Here is a 20,098-nt window from a genome sequence, read left to right as displayed (position 1 = left end):
ATCTAGTGTGCACTTTTGTGAATCTTTACGACCAGATTGGGAAGCAGAATGAGAGGGAAATGCAGTGTGAACCGCTCAACTGAGCAGAGACAGTCCAGACATCTTTCCCTTCGTTAAGAGGCCGGACCATTGACTCTGATGTTCTTCAGACATGCTCAGATCTGAGATGTTGAAAGGATCCTCATTCCTAGACATCAGGAATTTAAACATCATCTCGGTTTTGGAACAATGAGAAAGCTCTGGTACAGACAAGACACTGAATGGTTCAAACGGATACAGTCCTGGTTATAGAAGAGCCGGTTACCGGTGACATGAATGTGTCTGCAGAGGGTGCGATCAGACTGTGACCTTGTCTCCACAATGAATACATCGGACTTTATTTTGGGCAAGTAATAATCATAGAGGAAAATTGACATTCAGGGAGTGGCAGGCCAAACGTGAAATCAGTAACAGCCAGTTTTAGAGGGCCATGAAAGCTCTTGACTCAACAGTCTCTCTGCCGAAATTGGTCAACATTTGCGGCTGTTAAACGAAAGGTCGGTTGTTTGAGATCTTCAGGCGCGAATCTATGACTGTTCTCACTTCATCCGCATTCTTTCCTGCACAGTTCTGGGTTTTAAATTGGGTCAGCAAATTGTTCCCTAAAACAGTAATCGTATCCGGATCCACAAATGTGTTTCTGTATTCTTTTCATGACTAATGTTATAGACTGCCGATTTCGGGACTCTGAAAGAAAAACAGAAACTTCCGGGTAAAGCCACCAGGTGTTGCATTACATGTGGTGGAAAGAAAACCTCTAATAATGATCTGAAGAAACTTTGAAACATTGTCTCTGAATCTGTCTCCACAGATGCTGCAAGACCTGTTGAGTTATTTTTCCTGCAATTTCTGCTTTTGTTTTCACCTCTATGTCCATTCCATCAATTGGCATGGAGGATCCAGTCCCACCATATACCGACATTTAGCCCTTTCGGAAGCTTTGATCTTTGAATTCAAATGAACCCAGCAATGATTAACTCTGCCTCAGCTCCACGGAGAAAGAGAGAACTGGAAAGGTATACCGCTGGCATGGTTCTGCTGCCGTGGGCGAATAGTTAAAGTGTTCGACTTGAAATCCATTGGGAATTCCCCACGGAGGCTGGAATCCTGCCGACTACGGCTGAGTGCAGAGAAAACCGAAGTTTCCTACCCATCCTATTGTTTGGGATCAAATCAGGGCGTGAGGATTCAATTGATCCAGGTAAGGATTGGTGCAAATCTCCAGCACACTCATCAAACCGTTCAGTTGCACATGTACATGTGCAAATACGTTTGAACTGATGGACCACAAAATTGGGAAAGAGATGTGAACAGTGCAAGTGCCAAAAGACATTTTCTGTTCTGTAGACCTGTGACCAACTGCAGTTACTGGACAACTTTTGCAAAATGTACCTGAGCTGGCAAGGGGTTGAACTGTTTCTCCCCAATCTGTGTTCCAGATACGGTATCGATTGGATTATTGAGATTGGGTATAACTGCCACAGTGCATTCTATGAGAATCGGGAAGATAAGATCCTGGTATCTCTTTATCTTGCCGTGTGCAAGCACATACCTTCTCAATACTCGGTGTTTGATATTCCATAGCCCCGCTTTCAGGTAATCATTGGATTTACGATCTTCCTGCGTTTATATCAAACAGCTCAGTGACTTCGGAATTGGATGGTCAGAAGGAGATGGAGATGAAACAGGCAGAGAAGCAAAACGAGACCCGACGTGAAAGTGTTGCGAGTTTGCCGTGTGTCAGTTGATTTAAATGAGGGTTATTTGCTTGTCGCTGTTCTTTCAGATTCCCAGGTGCCACAGGTCGGTGGATTTTGGGAAATTGAACATTACACATGAACAACCTGTGGGAGTATTTCAGCTCAGTGTCGATTTTATATCACAGCTCACTGCAACGTTTTATATTAACTGGAAAATGGGCTTGCGTTCAACCTAAAGCTGTGTTTTGTCGAAGAAACTTTAAACATGAAGCACATGGAACGTGTATACTCCTACGACCTCTGCCCCTCTGGGGAAATGTGTCCATATATCTTCCACTGTGGCTGAAAATGAGGATGAGTTTCTCAAGGGGGTTACAATATAATATGAAAATGTGTTGCTGGAAAAGCGCAGCAGGTCAGGCAGCATCCAAGGAGCTGCTGCGCTTTTCCAGCAACACATTTTCAGCTCTGATCTCCAGCATCTCACATTCTCCTACAACATAGTATGACCATGTCAAACTTCAGTCCCATTATTCTATCATTTACGATCACAGGGAGAATTTCATTGGCATTTGCCCTGGAAACATCAGAATAAACGAGATTATGTGGCAAAAACGAAAAGTAGGACTATAATAGAATGATGTCTCTGAGCCACAAAGTGTGATGGGCCAAGTGGTCATTTTCCAAAGCTGTAAAAAATGTAAGACGGGGGAAACCGATCTGCAGCGAGACTGATCCGAAAGGAAAATGCAAAAGCAGTGTCATTGAGAAAAGAGACAGTGTTTTCTGTCGCCCTCGTTGGGGAAGTAATCATTATGGATCTACTCACTCACTGCCGCAGCGCACGTTCAGTTCCCAATCTGAGGATGGGAGTTCGGCACTTCCCGCCCATTGTGATGATAGTGTTTGTGAAACAGGAAATGAAGTGTGGAGCTGAGAATTGATTGACCTTTGTGCCAAACGTGATTCATGCTAACACAAAATAAATAACTACGGTTGATGGAAATCTAAAACAAAATCAGGGATTGACTGATAGACTATGCGCCTTGCAGCATGTGTGGAGAGAAACAGAGTTAATGTTTCAGATCGACAGAAACAGATTGCTATATCATGATGGTGGGGAAATGACCAGTTTTGTCAACATTTTTATCAAAATTTCTCATTCGCTGACACCCGTCATTTCGACATATTTGAAATGGTTTCATCGACTGTAATGCTGTTTCCGTTGCCTTTCAGCTGCTGAAGGTTTGTGTTTATATTGTTACTTTTTTCTTTTACTTTGTCTCACTCAGCAGCCATGTCGAATGGAGAATTGGTCCCCCCTTTGTATAAATCAATGAAGTCTTTATTTGTCTCTTTGTGTGATGTATGCAACACTCTGTATCACATTTTCTGACGCTCAATCTGTTCATATTCCTCATTTCCCATTTCTGGTCTTTGAAATGTTTCACATTCGGAGGCAGCATATTGTGAAGTTGCTGAGAGACTATGTCCTCCCGCCACTGGCTGGATTGTGTATAGCTGGGCCCACATTCTCCTGATACTGTATCTGTTACTTAGGGCTGCGGTAACGAAACATTATTTACTCAACATGTTATGAGTCTTTCGAATTCTAAATGCAACATCTTTTCCTCCGGAAATAAAAGCAGTTTCATCCGAAATATAGGATGACAATGATGTATTTACTGTTGGTGAAAGATCGCTGTCTGCAGAAAATGAAGATGATCAGCTCTTGGTGTCTGTGCTATGGCCACAACATTTCCCGACAAATCTGCAGTATCTGCTGCCTCAACTCGTCATTCCCACTAAAACTAGGAGTGAAGGAGCGAGCGCAACAGAAGAGAAGAAAAGAATTTTTGTGGGACAATGGAAAGAAATTCCAGTTTGTATTAACTGGAAGAAACAACATTCATTAGTGGAGACAAAAGGAGGGAATAACTCTAGGTGCATCAAATCACAACAGGCTGAACTCAAAGTCAGAAAGCTGCGGTATCAGCAATATGACATCTGAAGAAGATGAAACAATGAGCCTTTGAAAGAGTGGACACCCACAACTGGCATTTGAATCCAAGTTCTCTTGTTTACTAGAGAAGCACTTTAACGAACCGAGTCACAGTGCCTACACTAGGTGTGTGTTTACCCATCCACACTTGTATTTCTCTAAGCACTTCATCACAAAAAGTTTCGAAATGTTTTTTTTGTGTAAAATGTTGTTTGGTGCGAATTGCAATCAATGCCCGCTTTTGCACAGACATTTCACAGTTTAACATTCTCCACTGAAAATGTACAGGGAAAGTCAATGTGCACTTACATTGGTGTCAAACTGCACTGTTCATCTGTTTAAACGGATAGAATAAGGAGAATGTGTCCATCCTTTCTTGGCACATTGACCGCGTTCACACACCCAGAGGGATCCTCAAACCAAGAGGAAGAGGGTTATTGTGGTGAATTGACCTGGAGTGAGTGTGAGCCAGAATCAACAGTGGGCAGTGTAGGCAGACCCATTGGCATCAACACTGAGCCTAACACCACCAGCTCCACGATTACTTCCTGCCTCATGCGTTCCAGTCATCATTGCCATGCACTTTTATTTGACTTGCCCACTCCGCTTCTTCACTTGTTCCCGACCTATTGCAGGTGTCTGCGTAGAACCTGACACTTTTAGAAACATGTCTCTATCAATGAGATATGATTCACTGATCATCCGAAGATACCCCGGAGAAGGAGGGAATGACTTAGTTTCTTGAACCTTTCAACTCGCCATGCTGCTGCTAACGATGGATTGCTCGAATTTAGACCCGACAAAACTGAAAAAACAGCGAGATGATGGGCGCGGGATTTGCCGTGGTGGTTTCTCCGGATATCTGCTACCATAGTCCTTCTAATTGGATGCAAACAATCCATACCTGTTGTAGAAGTGAAATGGAAAGCAATTACAATTAGTTGATGTCTGAAACTTTGTTAAGCTGCTCTCACACCTTGTCTTGAACGTGCGCCAACGTGTACAACAGGAATTATCATCCTGGTAAGGAGTGCAGTTTCCGTCCCCTCACCCTTTCTGTAACAAAGGTACCGCGTTTGCTTTCAGTGCGAAGGCAACACGGTTTGAAAACAAGGTAACACTTATCTTCTAGTGTCACAGTCCACCATGGATTGTTGATGTCGCCTCTCTATCAAATTAATCCCAAGATAGTCTCTGAAAGGCCTCATTTAGATTTTGTCTGCTGTTTTTCAACGCGAATGATCCAACATCATAAATCCTGAATCATGCTTTGCTGCAGTTCGCATGTTAGCGACTCAATCATTTCGCAACAGGAATGAATGGATTTGCAGTCTGACCTTCACATGTGCTCTGAAATCGAAGCCATGTTGGAACTGGAACTGAGAAAGTGATAGACACGAAATGACGTTGTATCATTTACCTCATAGAAGAGCAGGAAAATGTAAACCTGGTATGGGGAGGTGGTGGGGACAGCAAAGTGAGACACGTGCAGGTCTGGTGAAACATCTGCTTTCTGATTCAGTCAGCAACAAGAGTCATGAAGGTGCCTCAGGCTGGATAGCTTTCCCATCTCGAACACCGAACAATCACATCGAGTATGGCCCTCTTTGACACCTCGTTGTTTTCTTCTGCTAATTCGATTTGGAGTTTCTTACCTCGGTTCTAGAAGCGCTTTTGTTTCACCTCCTCGTTTATTCTCCGTCCTTCGTTCTCAGATTGTTGGGAAGAACGAGGTGAGGCAGGAATCACTGCGGATATCACACGCTGATCATTCTCTGCTGTCACTGTTATTAATTTTACACGAAAAGCAAAATATTATGAATTGTATTTGGAATTTAAAAGGAAACATGTCGAAGGCCTCAGGCCTAAGTGACAGATATATTATCTAGAGAATGTGAGCCCAGTTCTACACAGTCCAGTCAGCGGGAGGAGAAATTGCCTCATCAGCTGTACTTTCACACTGTCTTCTGCAGTCAGAGTTTCCAAAGACCAGAAATGGGAAATGAGGGATTTGGGCAGAGACTGTGAAAGAAGGTGACAATGAACAGACATAGAAAGACAAATGGAAACTCACATTGTGGAAGACACTGAAAGGGTCAATTGTCTACTTGACATGGCTGCTAAGTGACAGAAAGGAAAAGAAAAAGGTAACCATTAAATCACAGCTTGTCACCAGCTCATGGAAACGGAAGCAGCATTACCGCCAAATAAAACCTTTCAAATTTGCAAAAGTGACGGTTGGCAACTAATGAGAAGTTTTGATAAATATGATGATCCCACACATAATACTGAAAATGTGCCTGCATTACAATGTTGAAATACCGAACGAACCTGCTTCTGTCGATCTGAAACACTAGCTCTACTTTGCTCCATGGATCCTGCCAGGCGCTGAGTTTCTCCAGCATTCCATGTTTTTGTGTCACATTTCCAGCATCCGCAGCTCTTTGTCTTATGTTAACCTGAATCGTGTGTTTGACAAAACATGACCACTTCTCAGCCACATCCATCATTTCCTGCTTTAGGAATGCTGCCACTACGACAAACGAGCACAGGAAAATTCCCATTTCCTGACTGGAAATCGAACTCGAGCTGGAGCGCTGGGAGCACTGAATCAGAAACAGTAGAGAACCACAGAAAACAACAGACCCTGTCGTCCCTTTCATCAATTACACTGCTGTTGTAAGGTTTGTAGCTCAGATTGAGGTTTCGGGTGTAGGTTTGTTAACTGAGATGTAGGTTTGAGATCCAGAAGTTTCATTACCTGGCTAGGTAACATCATCAGTGCCGACCTCGCAGCGAAGCGAAGCTGTTGGCTCCAGCTTTCTATTTATATGTTTGTCCTGGATGGAGTTCCTGCGATTTGCAGTGATGTCATTTCCTGTTCGTTTTCCGAGTGGTTGACAGATGGTATCTAGATCTACGTGTTTGTTTATGGCGTTGGGTTTGGAGTACCAAGCCTCTAGGAATTCTCTGGCATATGTTTGCTTAGCCTGTACCAGGATAGATGTGTTGTCCCAGGCGAAATGTTTTTCTTTCACCCGTGTGTAGGGCTACGATGGACAGAGGGTCGTGTCTTTTTGTGGATAGCTGGTGTTCGTGTATCCTGGTGGCTAACCTTCTTCCTGTTTGTCCTACGTTGTCTTTGTGGCAGTCCTTGCATGGAATTTTGTAGATGATGTTGGTTTTGTCCATGAGTTGCACTTGGTCTTTTAAGTTTGTTAGTTTTTATTTGAGAGTGTTGGTGGGTTTGTTTGCTACTAGGATTCCGAGGGGTCTTAAGTCTGGCTGTCATTTCTGAAACTTCTTTGATGGATGGTAAGGTGGTTAGTGTTTCTGGCTGTATTTGTTCTGCTTGCCGTGGTTTGTTCTCGAGGAATCTGCGGACTGTACTTTTTGAGTGTCTATTCTTCTTGAATACGTTGTATAGGTGGTTCTCCTCTGTATTCCGAAGTTCGCCTGTGCTGCAGTGTATGGTGGCTCGTTGGAATAGTGTTCTGACAAGCTTCGTTTGTGTGTGTTGGGATGGTTGCTGGTGCAGTTAAGTATTTGGTCAGTGTTTGTTGTTTTTCTGTATCCGCAAGTTTGTAGTTTTCCGTTGTACATTCTTTCGACTGTGACGTCGGTTGCTGTCGGTTTCTTCCTCCTGGCACTTCATCTACAACGCCATAAACAAATACATATATCTAGATATCATCTATCAACCTCTCAGAAAACGAAAAGAAAATGACATCACCACAAACCTCACGAACTCCATCCAGGACAAATGTATAAATAGAAAGCAAGGAGACAACAGTTTCGCTACACTTAAAGGTTCCACTGATGATATTACCTAGCCACGTAATGATACGTCTGGATCTCAAACTTTCAGCTCAGTGAGCAAACCTACACTGCTTTTGACATTTCAGTTCTGATCATTTTCGCTGCAGACCAGTTTCTCCCTGTCCTACATTATTTGTGACAACGTGACAATTGTCCATTCAGCCCTCTATGCTGTTTTGTTCATACTTATCCATGTATTCTAGTCCCCGTTTCCATTTGACTCATAATTTTGCGTGTTCTGATGTCTCCAGGTCAAGTGTAAATGGGATTATCCCTGTGATCTTAAATGGCACAACAAATGGAGAGAGGTTTGACATGGTCTCACTGTGTTGAAATACCCTTGATGAATCGATCCACTTTTTCACCCACAGAGGGAGTCACACAGGCACAATCCCAACAGGGGCAGAGGTTTGAGAAGATTTGTAGCACCGGTTGAGTTTCTGGAAGTAGGCAAACCTACTTCCAGAGGGGAAGACGTCTTCAGGTTCTACCAGTTCCTTGTGTTTCACGTCCGTGAGTTTCTCGGAAAAAGGCAGCTTTAGGTGGAACTCCAGACACCTCTCCAGACAATGTGAACCGTTGAAGTGAACATGGACAGTGCGCTTAAATAGTCACACACGGTGCTCATGTGTAACTTGCAAATTCCAAAAAACCCACAAACCCAAACCCAATATGATAGGACAGCAGCCGGCAAAAACAGATCATCAGGCTAAACAATTGACAGATGACACATTTCCATGTCGCGTCTCTTTCTAGTTTTGTCCGGTCGCACGTGCATCTCCCTCTGAGTGCCAGGCTGCGAGGACAAAGATCTGTTTTACACAAACGCAGGCAGTATGTGAAGGAAAGACCAGGGTTATATAACACTTTGGTTATTGAGAAGCGAGGGAATTGCACTCAGCTGGTCTATGATCAGGATTTTATCTTCCTGATTCCCCAAGGGACTAATTCAAGGAATGTGCACTGTATACCCAGTCCGAACGTTCCAAAGGATATCCTGTCTGACAGAAAGATCAGGGGAGAGTCGAATCCACTCCTTCATGGCTCAGGTATATTTTGCAGACGTTGTCCTTGCACTTCAGCATAGGAGCTCACCGCAGGTTCACAGATTTCTCCAGCACAGAGAATGTCTTTACGGCTATTTGCGCACTGTTCTCGACTCATTTACCAACTCTTGGCTCATTGGGCTTATGAAGATATCGGTGCACCTTTCAGAGACTTAATAGTAGCAGAACTTCCGGACACAGAACGAAGTGTTCTCAAAACGCCACAAAGTAACACTGGTTTGAAGAACTCAATTATATCATTGCCTGGAAATGAAAAACAAATTTGCATTCGGCCAACCAGTTTAAAATATACCCTGAAAAAAAATTAATTCCAAACAAGTTTGATTTGATTTTATTGACAATGTTAAAAGCCAAGGAAACAATCAGATGCTCTTGGGCATAAGACCGGAAAAATTGAACAGTTCAGAAGAGAACTGCTAAGATCCAGCATTTAGCAGACTGCTGAGAAATAGCTCTTAAAAGTCCCTTTTGGTTCAGTAATTGGTGACGCAAAAATTGCAAACAAAGGGAAAAGAAGACATTGGAAGCTCCGAAGACAAGCACCGACTGCTGCTAGTTTTTAAGATGAGAAGTGTTGTTTGTCAATCTTAGTGGGGAATGTATCGGACTCGTATTATCGAAGGGTAGTTAAAAGATAGTTTGGAGAAAGAAATTGTCAATAGTGTTTCGTTAAATATTCTCTGTTATATTTTCAGAAATGACGTTGTCAATTTTTACTTTAAGTAGCCCTCAGCCACTCGAAATTTTAGATTCCTGCAAGGGATAATTATTTTCTGTGTTGCTGGTTTAAAATTTCACAGGAGTGTTTACCTTGTGTCCTAACAATCTTGGAGATCGTCCTGGATTTGAACCTGTTTGGACAACTTTGAATAGATTTCGGGAAACGGAAATTCCCAGCAAATTGAAACACTTCCACGTTAGTATACTAGATCTTTAAATAAAACGCAAGTGAGACAAAGTGATTATATTTGGAGACTTGTGGTTGATTAAATATAAGAGAGAGAAATGTCTTAAAATTGCAACAGACGTTCTGAGATTTGAAGATGTTTCTCAAATTTGCCAAGAAAGTTTAGAATGAAAGAAAAGGCCATACTTTTAGTATTAACAAATAAGTTAGATTTGGGATTAACCAAGGACAAAATAAAGTAGTTGAAGGAGTTACACAAACACTAAGCTGTGACGGAAAAACAACTTAGTGCAGTTGAGGTAGAAAAAATGAAGTTAGTCTCGAGGAAAATGGAGTGAGAAGATAAACAAAGCGAGAGTGAGGAAAGCGAGAGGGAGAAAGAAAGAAAGGGGGGAGAAGAATGAGAAAAGTGAGAGACGAGAAGGAGAGAGACAGAGAAACAGAGAGAAGGGAGATAGAGAGGGAGGAAAAAGAGAGAGAAATTCCTTGGATGAGCAAAGGGAGATAAGAAAGGAACAGAGAAGAGAGAGAAGGAAAGAGAAAATTTGAACTTGAGAAGTTGCGAATTTGTCAGCAAAGTCAAGTTAACAGGATGGAAATTAAAAGAGAAATTAGTGATATATGTAAATGTGTCACTACTCCGCAACATTTTGATGAGGATGATGTTGAAGCCTTCTTCATTTCAAGGAAAAACATGGCTAGGCAGATGGAATAGTCCGAAGATTTATGGGTAATGCGAGTTCAGACTAAACTCGAAGTCAGAGCGAGGAAGGGATTTGGTATGATATTACGTGAGGTGTGAAAAGATTATGAATGATTAAAATAGGCTACTTTCAATGCTTCTGAACTGGTACCAGAAGTAAATCGAGAGCGTTTCTGAAACACTGGTCAGACATATGTTGAGTTAAAAAGAAATAAACACAACACTCTTGATGGATGGACTCTTATTTGGATAAAGAGAGGATATTTCAGGGTATTAGAGAGATAATTCTGCTGGAGGAGTTCAAAACACACTTTTAGAGATTGCAAGAATTCACGTGGAAGAAAAAAAGATTTCAGAAAGTCAGAAGGGGAGCAGAATTAGTAGATGAGTACATGCTGGTGCATAAGACAAGCTTTTGAACAGATATTCGTCCTGTGAAGGATCGAAATTGGCAGAAGGGGAGATTCTGCATTACTAAACCAAGAACCGGGTGCACTTGGAAGATATGAGAGCAGGAAAAAAAAGTCCAAGAGAGTGGAAAGGAGGTGAAAGGCCTCAGCTGTTTCCATTCTGGCAAAGTTGAATACGAAAATACACAGTACTTGTCGTTAATTAAAGGTGTTGTGGAAAATAGAAGTGTTTAAAGAAGCTAAACTGGTGGCATTAATATAGGTAATACATGAGACTGCAAGAAGAGCTGAGAAGCTGCAGACGGATGTGCAGCCTCGGCAGGGGCTGGTTATGCAGTTATTACCTGATCTCTACAAAGAATCTGCTGCTGTGGTAACGTTAACTCAGAAAGAACGGGGGAGAAGAACAAGAAACTATAATTTTGAGAGTGACAGGATCTAACCAGTCGCTGGTAGTAAGAGATCGGCGAATATGTACCCTTTCATATCAATTTCCCATGAGTGTCGTAATTTGTGGGATATATGGGCAGACATTTAGCGTTCCCTTATGTAAGATCCGGTTGCAGCGCCAATTTATGCCGGGGAAATTTACGTTGGGCGTGATAGACAGAGTGTCAGTTCCATGAATTCAGTTTGTGCTTGGAAATGATTTGGCAAGATCCAATTTGGAAGTGACTCCCCTTATTGTGGAGAAGCCCAAGGAAGACGAAGAAACTGAGGTGTTAAAACAGAAATATTTTTTCTATTTTCCCAGACTGTGTGTTAAACAGATCCCACTCTCAATAGTCACAGCACCAAGTGACAAGTAAACAGAAAGATGAAGGAGCTGAGTTGAGGTCAGCTGATACACTACTTGATATGATTCGTGTAGTGGGCCGAAGTACACAAGACTGTGTTGCAGCTACCACATAGAGAGGAAGTGTTATGCGTAGCATATGAACTACCTATAAGGGGTGACCGAGGGTTACGACACACGCAAGCTAAATACTAAACATTTCTATTGGCCTGGAATGCACACGGGATGTGGTTTTCTTGTTCTGACAGTGTCACATATGTCAAATGGCAGGTAAGCCTCAGGCGGCAATAAAAACGCGCCTTTGTTGCCAATTGCCGCAGTTGGAGAATCTTTCAGTTGGATTATAATTGATTGCGTGCATCCCCTCCCAAGAACTAAATGTCAGAACCAGTGCTTGTTGACGACAATGGATGTGCTATCCATATTTCCAACGGCAATTCCTTCCCGGAGTATCAAGGCCACAATTCTGGTAGAGGAGTTAGTAGCTTTCTTCACACGCTATGACCTAACTAGTCAGATTCAGTCGGACTAAAGGTCAAATTTTACTGCTCGACTGTTTAAGGAGGTTATTGATAGCTGAGATGCAACACTTTAAATCTAGTGCACATCTTCCTGAATCCTTGGGAGCTTTAGAAAGATGGGTTAAGACCTTGAAGACCATGAAGAGAGCATACTGTCAAGATTACCCGAATCATTGGGAAAATGATATCCCATTCGTATTGTTTGCCATTTAGAATGTTCCAAACGAATCAACTTAGTCAATTCCTTTTAAGTTCATATTCGCACATGAAGTGATTGCCCTTTGGAATTAATTAAAGAAACAAATGACAGGGTCAAAGTCGAAGATCACACAATTAAATCATGTAATGGAATTGAGGGAGAGACTAAATTTGTCGGTGATTCAGCAAAACAACACCCAAAGGTGGCACAGCGTAGGATTACGCAGGGGGCAGATAAAAATCTGGGACTCAGAAGTTTTCCCACGGGGATAACTTGTCAGTACTGTTACCAATCATAGGTGATCCCTTTAAAGTTAGGTTTAGTGGTCCCTGTGAAAAATTTGAGTCAGTTGAACTATTTAGCAAAGGTGTCAGATAGAAAATAAAACTGTATTGGGTATGTCATGTGAACATGTTGAAAACGTATTACACATCAAAGGAAGAACTGGAGGAAGAGTTGTTCGTTACTGCCCAGCAGAGTGAGGAATCGAATTCAGTTGCTTTGAATTTTGATGGACCTCAAAACAGATTCTAAAATGATGAAGTCCTTGAGGAGTGGGATGGATTAGAAAGCTGTCTGTCTCAGGAGCATAGAAAAGTGTTGAAAGATTTTTTATTCCTACAGAGTCAGGGCACATGCAAGAATCACATGGGGAGGACGAAAGCAATTGAACACGAAGTAGATGTAGGGAATTCTGCTGCGATAAAGCAGTATCCCTCTCGACTTAATCGTCTCAAAGGCTGACAGGACAAGATGCAGGTGAACGCCATGCTTGACGAGAACACCATTGAACCAAGCCAGAGCGCGTGGAGTTCGCTGATTGTCTTAGTTACCAAACCAAATGATTTGTGTTGAATATTGTGCGGATTATGGAACGGTCAACGCCGTTACAAAATCGAACTCATATCCAATTTCTAGATTGGAGGACTGCATCCAGAAAGTCGCACAAGCCAGTTACATCACCAAGTCGGGCATAATGCGTGGCTACTGGCAGGTACCGTTGTCAAAGTTGGTGAACAAATCTCTGCGCTTGTAACTCCATATAGGCTATATCAGTTTAAAGTGATGCACTTTTGAATGAAGAACAAGCCCACCACACCCAAAGACACTTGTACAGAGTTATGGCCGGGTTGACAAATTGTGTAATCTATTTAGGCGATGGAGTGATCCTTAACAATTCAAGGAATGATCACAAGGGTCTGTTGGCAGAGTTCTTTGAACCACCACGAGAAGCAAAACAGATGACAAACATAAATAAAACAGAATTCACGAAGGCAAAGGTGATGTTCTTGGGATGTAACATCGGTCATGGCAGGTTGAGCACCCTCCGGAACGTGAGGACGAAGACTTCTGAGGAATTGTCATGATCAACATCGAAGAAAGAGTTTCTTTAATTCTTCAGACTCAGCGGACTCTATCAGAAGTCTGTTCCAAACTATACTAGTGTAGTGGCATCGTAAACCGATTTGCTGAAGAAGAACACTACTTTTCGGCTGACAGTAACATGCCACGTGGCAATTGACCATTTGAAGTCGATATTAACCACTAAACCAGTATTACCTATGCCAAACGTCTAAAATACTTTTAAGTAGCCATCGATGGTCGTGACGTTAGAGTTGGAGGTGTACTCCAACGGGAAAAATGTGCATGGGGAAGAACTGCCAGTTGATAACTTTTCATAGAAAATCAACATCAAACAGAAGAAATGCTGCACAATCGAAAAAAAAAACTATTGAGTTTGGTACTGGCGTTACAAATTTAATGTATGTGCCATGAACAATGGATCGGAGAGGTTATGTACACAGACCACAATCCGCTAAAACGTTGTATATATGTAATAATATGAGACTATCCCGTTGGCTTCTTATGGAAGAGACGTTCACTTTAAAAATCGTACATGTTGTGGGTCAGTAGAATGAAATCACAGACGCGTTATCGCAGGTTCAACTGATGGTGTTCAGATGGGATTGTCTTTATTTCATGTTTTATATGTATATATAGGAAAAAACAAAGTCGAAAGTTTATAAAATTTATCGATATGTTCGGGTAAAATATTTAAAAATTAAAATGAAAACATATCTTCATTATGATGGTTCATTGTTTCCTGTAGGGGCGAGGTGTTTTAAACATATTAGTGCACGTTTAAGAGATTTAAAAGCAGCAGAACAACCAGACACAGCAACAAGTGTTCCCAATAAGACAACAACGTAATCCTGGGTCGAAAAATTCAATTAGTTCATTGCCTGGAGACATAAATAGCTCGAGTTTGGCCACTCAGTTTAAATTTTAATCAGAAAATATATAAATTTCAATTCAAATTTTAATTGCATCTCTTGAAATTCTTTAAAAAACAACAGGGACCCAATCAGATGCTCTGGGGTATGAGACGGGGGACATTGAACTGTTGAGAGGAGGACTGCCAAGACCTTGCATGTAACAATCTTCTTGAAAAAATATATATCTGGAAAATAACTTTTCGATCCGTGATCTTTGACACAAAATCTTTGACACAGGGACAAAGAAGAGACAGGAAGATCCGAAGAGAAGAACCTACAGCTGCTTAGTTTTGATAAAGAAGTGCTGTTCTGTAAACCTTAACTGGGAGTTTTATCTGAATAGCATTATCGAACGGAACATCAAAATGGGTAATATAAATACATTGGTCTGTTAATTTATCTCTCTTTTACTTAAGAAATGAAGTGCTGAATTTTTACTTCATGTAGTTCTTGGCCAATAGAATTGTTGCAGATTCCTGTACAGCATAAATCGTTTTTGTGATACTGGTTTTATTGTAAGCTGGAGGGTTTACGCTGTGTCGTAACGAGTCTAAACAAATTTGGCAAAACAAGTGTACATCTGTGCAGTTCATTGAGTGAACTGGAGATTTGCACCATTCATGACCTGGATGAAGTGATCTGAGTCGCCAAAAGTAAAAGGCTACCCAAATTCTCCGTCGTTGACAGAATTCGAACCTGCGTGGGAATGCCCCAATGGAGTTCAAGTCCATCGCCTTAACCACTCGGCCACAACTACTAATGGACCGACTGGGCTCTCATTTGCAGGTCTCTGTCCCTGGGGAGCTTAGCTGTAGTGAATCATTGGTTATTTGAATTCAAAACCCACAGCTTTCAAATCGATGAAATGTCGGGACAAAATGGGTCTGGGTGTTTCACCCCGATAGGTGGGATCTATAACCAGCTTAAAGGACGGCGGAAAATACAGAAAAATACTCAGCAGGTTGAACCGGATCTGGGTTGGGAAAAGGCGATTCAACGTTTCAGAACGTAATCAGAACTCCGTTTTCTCCCAGTAGTACTGACAAACCTGTTGACATTCCACAGAATTTTCTTTTTTTTCAGATTCCCAACATCCACAATACTTTGCATTGGCCATTAAAACGATACAGAAATTCCTTTGCGATTCTGGATAAGTTTCCTGTTTTGGGAACATTTTCCTGACCACATTAAAAACCCGGAGCTGTGCAGGAAAGAAAGCCAATGAAGTATGAGCAGTGAGAGATCCGACCCTGGAACGTCCCAGAACACCAACCGTTCGGTTAATGGATGAAAGTGTTGACCCATTACGCAACTGAGACGGGTAAACTTACTCATTGCACGATCCAAAAACAGGCTTTTCACGAATCCAAACTTCAGCCCGTCCTTCACGAAGTGATTGATGTCCTGTATCAGTTTTTCTTTTGCAAAATAAATCCTGGGACATTCACTGCAGTGAATCCTGTACCCGCTGGAAACACATCCACGTCACAGCAACCAACGTTTCTACAACAGGAGTCCTGCTCTCTTCGAGTATTTTTTCAAACTTATTTGCACCAGAGTCTTCTCTTGGTCTTGTAGCCGTGGCGAGGTTTGAACTCCTGACGCGCAGGAATGAAAATCCTTTCAATATCTCAGATTGGTTGATGTTGAGAGAACAACACAATCAACGTCGCGGCCTCTTAAAGACTGGCTGTGTTAAGTTGGATATTCCATCTTCATTCACCTGTGGTTTCGCTTCCCAAAGAGATTCGAAAGCTTTCGAAAGCTGCGGACATGCGTTTATTGTTATTTTTCCTTGTTTTTTTTAACCTGCCAACTGGCGATACTTTCCCAAAACCTCTTCGCAATCCTCCGCTTGCATTTTGTCCAGCGATGAGCAAACCCCTTTTGTCGATAAATTACTGAGGTTGGGATTCTTCTTTTTGGAACAAAGAAGTTTAACTGGAGATTTTCATGGTCTCTTTATAATGATGGCGGAGAGCGCAGTGCGGATGGGTGGGTTGATGTTCTGGAGGAAATTTTGCCAACGATCAGTGTCAGTTTCCAGAGTACTGCGGCTAAAGATATTTAATGAAAAACGAAATTTGCGGAGAGTATATAGAGCCTACTCTCAAGGGAACCGTTAATCATTTAAGACACAGATGAGGAGGACATTCTGTCTTTCAGAGAGTAGCAAATCTGCAGAATTCTTTACAATGAAGGGCTGTCAAGGCTGAGTATAATCAAGGCTGAGACGGCCGCACAATTAGTCAGTTTGGGGATCAAGAAGAGTGGGGATAAGGTGGACAAGTGCCGTTAAGAACGAACCAAATCAGACATGACCTCATTAAAAGGTTGAGCAGACCTGATGGGATGAATGGCTTCCATAATTTCCAATATCTTATCTGTCATTTGGAAACTGCGAGAGACAATTGTGAAGAAAGAAATTGCAGGACGTTGAGAAACGATGATTGGAGTCAAACTGAGTCAACATCATTTGTTGAATGGATAACACACTTGACAAATTTGTCAGAATCCTTTGATAATATTTCGAGCAGAGCTGATCAAATATTTGCTCGCATTCCATAAGAGACCTTATCAAAAGCCATAGTTCAAGGTCGGAGTTCACGGTGAAATGTTAAAAAAAAGGCCACGATTGTCTGTTGTTTATTTAATGCAAGAAACAGAATCTGCATTATTGCATATTTTCAAGTTGTAAAAATGTAATTAGTAAAGTGCTGGAATGGTGAGTCATAGGATTTCAACGATTTATATCTGCCTTAATGACTTGATGCAATTGGCAGAATGAAATGTGCCCAGTTTTACTGACGATACACAATAGGGGGGAGGACATTTTGCAATGAAGACAGTGGAATCTGGAAATGGTTAGTGACAGGTTGAGTGGGTGGGCAAGCAATAAGTGCACGGAGGTGGTTGTAAAGTTGATAGTTTGGAGGGGAGGGTGATGCACATGGGTTGGAAGGAAATGGGACGGATGGGATAGGTCAGAAGGACGGTGCTGGGCTGGAAGTTTTGAAGTGAGGTCAGGTGGAGGGAGGGGAAATGTGGAAACTGGTGAAATCCTAATTGATGCCATGGGTTTCGAGCTCCCGATGTGGAGATTTTGCTTTAGAACATAGAACAATGAAACAATACAATGCAGCACAGGCTCTTTGGCTTTCGATGTTGCGCCGACCTGTGAACTAATCTGAACTCATCCCCCAATATTATCCCATCATCATCCATGTGTTTATCCAAGGATTGTTTTAATCTCCATAATTTAGCTGAGTTAAAGGCATTAACAGGCAGGGCATTCAACACCGTTACTACTCACTGAGCAAAGAACCTGACTCTGACATCCGGCTTAAACCTATAAAACCTCAATTTGTAGTTATGACCACTCGTACATCTTCCTCAGAAAAATCCTTCCACAGTCTACCCTATCTAATCCTCTTATAACTCCCTGGAGTAGTTTTGATCGCTGAGCTGTAGATTTGATTCAAAACAACAGCGCAGCGAGCGGACCTGCACTCTAAACCTCAACCTGAGCTGCACATCTTCATAAACCTTGCAACTCTGTATCAAATCCGCTCTCAGACTTCTTTTCAATGAAAATAGACCGAAGTCTCTCAGATTTTCCTGATAAGACTATTCATCCAGAACAGACAATATCTTGTTAAATCTCATCAGCAACTTTTCCAATGCTTCCACATTCTTCCTGGAATGGGGCGACCAGGCAGTTCAAAATATTCTAAGTGGAGCCACACAAGTGTTTTGTATAATGCCCAGGAACTCAATCCTCTACCAATAAAACCGACGCTGACGTACTCTTTCGCAGTAGCCCAGTGGTTAGTTCAGTGGCATCGCTACCACAACCACCCGGGTTCAATTCTTCCTACAAGCAACTGTCTGTGTGGGTTTCTGCCTGTTACTCTGTTTTCCCCTCACAATCCAAAAAATGTGCAGGTTAGGTAAAGGGGTCAGTGTAGAAAAATGGGTCTAGGTGTATCCCGCCTCGGAGGGTCAGTTAATGCTTGCTGGGCCGCAAGGCTTGTTTCCACACAGTAAGTAATCAAAAAAAAAACAACCTGGCTGGAAACGACGTACATGGACTCCAACGTTACTCTGCGCATCCACATTGCTAAGAATCTTTCCATTAACTCAGTATTCTGCCTTCCTGTTATTGTTCCCAAAGGGAATCACCTCACGTTTGGCTGCATTGAACTTTATTTGCCAGCTCTACGACCAATTTTGCAAATTATCCCAGCTCCCATGCAATGTGCAACATTTTTCCACGCTGCTCACTACTCCACCACCTTTACTGTTATCTGCAAGCTTACTAACCCATTCACCCTATGCCTGCGTCTTAGTCATTTATGAAAATGACAAACAACTTTGGTCCCAAAACAGATCTTTGTGCCACACCACTCGTTACCGGATTCCAGGCTAAATATTTTTCATTAGCCACCACTTGCTGCCTTCTCACAGAAAGCCAGTTTCTAATCCAAACTGCTAAATCATCGTCAATCCCATGGGTTTGCATTTTCTCCAACAGCCTGACATGTGAAATCTTATCAAAGGCTTTACAGACGTCATGTACACCACGTCAAGTCCCCTACCCTCATCCACATGCTTGGTCATCTTCTCGAAAAACTCACGAAACCATGTTGACCCTCTGAAATCAAGTTGTTGCTGGCTGAATGATTATACATCCTATCTCTCATACTCTGTTCCATATTCTATCCTACAAGAAAGGTAAGGCTCACTGGTCATGATTACTTGGGTCATCTGTATGACCCTTCTTCAACAAGGGAACAACTTTTGCTATCTCCAATCTTCGAATGTTATTCCTGTAGACAATATGGAAATAAAGATCAAAGGCAAAGGCTCTGCAATCTCCCCCTTGGCTTCCCAGGAAATCCTTGGATAGATCCCAGCTGACCGAGGGGGCATACTTATTTTCGCACTTTCCAGAATTGTTAACAAATCCTCCTTGTAAACCACATTTCCATCCAGTCTAGTAGCATGTATCTCAGATTCTCCTCTACACCGTTGTCTGAAACCAATATGAATACGAACGAAAAATGTTCGTTTGGAGCCTTCCTACCTCCTCTGACTCCACACACAATTCATCACTCCTATTTTTGACTAGTCCTCATCTTACTCTCGTCGTTCTTTGATTCCTCATATACATGTCTAAAGCCTTAGGGTTTTCTAAGATTCTATACGCAAGCGACTTCTCACGTCCTCTCCTGTCTCTTCTGGACTCTCTGTACAACTCGTTGCTCACTAACTTGTAACTCTCAATCGCCCTAACTGAGCATTCAAGTCAAATCCTAACATAAACCTCCTACTTTCTCTTGACATGAGCTTTAAGTTCTTTAGTAAACCACGGCTGCTTCGCTCGACAACTTCCTTCATAACTGACAGGCACATATTCATCAAGTACATGCAATATCAGTTCCTTTAATAAGCTCCACATTTCAATTGTGCTCATACCATCCGTTTCTTTCCACATCTAGTGCAAACTAAATCTTGCCAAATGTCATCCTAATTGCCTTTCCCTCAGATATACATCTTTCCCTGCAGTACATAACTATCCCTTTCTATTGCTTAAGTAAACATACAGAACTGTGTTCACGATCACTGAATTGTTCACCTACCTTCACATCTAACACCG

General features: G+C 42.0%; 1 non-coding gene across 1 annotated transcript; it reads right to left on the bottom strand.

Moving 5' to 3' along the window:
- Window positions 1-15,114: 15,114 nt before the first annotated feature.
- On the bottom strand, window positions 15,115-15,196 carry trnas-uga (transfer RNA serine (anticodon UGA)). The gene has a single exon. It is a non-coding gene; the product is annotated as a tRNA-Ser (tRNA).
- Between the last annotated feature and the right edge of the window lie 4,902 nt (window positions 15,197-20,098).

The sequence above is a fragment of the Hemiscyllium ocellatum genome, unplaced genomic scaffold (assembly GCF_020745735.1).
Source record: "Hemiscyllium ocellatum isolate sHemOce1 unplaced genomic scaffold, sHemOce1.pat.X.cur. scaffold_261_pat_ctg1, whole genome shotgun sequence".
NCBI classification, from domain to species: Eukaryota; Metazoa; Chordata; class Chondrichthyes; order Orectolobiformes; family Hemiscylliidae; genus Hemiscyllium; species Hemiscyllium ocellatum.
This window is presented reverse-complemented; position numbering and strand designations above follow the sequence as displayed.